Source organism: Tupaia chinensis, unplaced genomic scaffold, assembly GCF_000334495.1.
Source record: "Tupaia chinensis unplaced genomic scaffold, TupChi_1.0 Scaffold000098_3, whole genome shotgun sequence".
Taxonomy (NCBI): domain Eukaryota; kingdom Metazoa; phylum Chordata; class Mammalia; order Scandentia; family Tupaiidae; genus Tupaia; species Tupaia belangeri.
Window position 1 is genome coordinate 1504830 of NW_006159562.1, and position 2173 is coordinate 1507002.

General features: G+C 44.5%; 1 protein-coding gene across 2 annotated transcripts in view; it reads right to left on the reverse strand.

Annotated features, from left to right (window-relative positions):
• The window catches only part of LSM6 (LSM6 homolog, U6 small nuclear RNA and mRNA degradation associated), a 14850-nt gene that overhangs the window by 10999 nt on the left and 1678 nt on the right, over positions 1-2173 (reverse strand). Inside the window, exon 1 of one of the 2 annotated variants that reach the window (XM_006143460.3) lies at positions 683-910. The exons of the other annotated variant lie outside the window; for it this stretch is intronic. The gene's annotated coding sequence lies outside the window, so the exon portion shown is untranslated. Of the gene's footprint in view, positions 1-682; positions 911-2173 lie in introns of those variants that run through there. 2 annotated transcript variants of the gene reach the window in all.

The following is a 2173-nucleotide window of genomic DNA, read 5'->3' on the forward strand; positions in this document are numbered from 1 at the left end:
TGCAGGGTCACCTTGGTAAAACTTCTCCCTTCAAAATGAAAGCCATGCCCGCCCTCCAGGCCGCCTCTCCCACCCCTGACTCCTACTAAGATGGTTTCGGATGACCTATTTTCATAAATGGCTATTAAGTCAAAGGCAGTATATTTTCTGGCAGACAGGTCTGGTCTGAGAACACCTGCAAACTGCCCTGCAGAGGTTTTATTTTTCTAAGTAAAAAAAAATGGGGAGGGGGTGGGTGAGAAGCACCTTTTATCCATCTAGGCTGTTAGATTCATAAGCGATTCACACAGAAGCCCTGGGAGGTGGGATACAGACTGAGGCTTGACCCCAAAGTCCGAGCCTGTTCCAAGTTACGGCTGGCCTTTTGAATCTGTCAAGATTCTCCTGCTCCGCTTGGGGAATGGTCAGAGATGGACAATTAGTTAGGACCAGCAGCCCTGGAGGAAAACTACCAAAAGGGACAGTGTGTTGCAAGTTAGCCTGCAAAGAAATATAATGGCCTAATAGACAGAAATCTATCTAATGTGATTTCGAGTTCTTATTTCTTGCAACGTTTACCTGTCCACTTTCACTGACTCCTAAAGCATGTATTGCTGAAGGGTGGGGAAGAAAAATCTGAAAAGCAAACAACTGCAAGGAAATGTAACATTACAACCCACGTTAAGTACAGCACTGGACTCACAGATGAGTGACCGAGGAGGGCACCAGAGGCTGTGACCAGCACTGCAAACAGCTCCCTTCTGAGACAGCGGAGTGCCCGCTGGCTTTGGAAGGCTTTGCAACAGAACGTCTCTTCCAGGGCAGCAGGGGCTACGTCCTTTCTTTCTCCCAAGGGCCAAGTGGGTCCACACTGAGCACCTCTTTCCACTCTCAGTCCCGGCCTCTGTTAAGCTGCTTTGCAATTTTCCCATTTGTGGGTCCTAAGTTCCTCAGGAACAGGAAAAACACCTTAGTCATTTTGTATTCCTGGTACCTAAGCACACTGTCCAAGTCTGTGGAAGAGACATCTGAGGTCAGGGTCAAGAAAAATCCTTGTCCCTTCCCTCTCCCTCTCAAAGTATGGGTACAGTGAACACCACAGGGTCATGCATGAACCCCCACAGCCACCAACCTCGTAATGTGTGACTGACCACCAAACGAGAAGGATGAGAGAAAAAGAAGAACATTTTGTGTCATTCAAGAACAAGCTGCATCCAACTCAAAAAAAGATGCCCAGAAGATTCCGGAAGGCTACTTAAGCAAGAGCCACTGTCATTTACATTTTATAAAGTTCCCCAGATAATTCGGATAAGCAAATGTTTCTTGACCAGAGGTGATTTTGCCTCCAAACCTCTCTTGACATCTGGAAATGTCTGGAGACATTCTAGCCTGTCCTGACTAAGGACGGCAGTGTCACTGGCATCTAATGGGTAGGGACCAGGGATGCTGCCTCCACGACAAGGAATTATCCAGTCCAAAATGTCAACCGAGGTTAAAGAAATTCTGTAAGCCTTAAAATAAAAAACCATCGTTCTTTGGCCTTAAAGCAACAAGGAGTCTTAACGATGTCTTCAAGGTATAATAAATGCTATATTCTCTTTTTTTTGAGAGGTTTTTGCTACAGGGAGTGTACGCTCGCCAGAGACAGAGAGACAGAGAGATAGAAAGCAAGAAATCACCCCCTAGGGGGGATGGCCATACTGCGATCCCTTCTCCTTCATTCTTCTCTTGAGATTTTGGGCAAGCACGCACACACATCCAGCATGAGTTTCAAGCTACCGGGTCCAGGACTTGAACTTAAGTCAACTACTGAACTGAAGTAGGAGTCCAGAGCCATAACCATTACACCATCTGCTAGTCCTATCCACTTCTTTTATTTTAATCCATTTCTTCTGTTTCCTGTTTCTTATTTATTTACTTTTAATTTTTGCCAGAGGGTGTGTGTGCTCACAGAAGAGAGACAGAGAGGAGAGTGAGAGAGAAACAAGGTAAGCAAGAAAGCACTCTCCTTCAACCAAAGAAACTTTATTTTAATCTGTTTTGCATATTGGAGGTCCATGTGAGATTTTGTTTAAAAATAGTTATAGTATGGGAAAAAAAATAAAAATTTGCAAAATTGTTCAGTAAATATTTATCATAAAAATATTTACATGGTCCAGTGACAGTGGCATAACTGGCAGCAGACTGCAGTGCC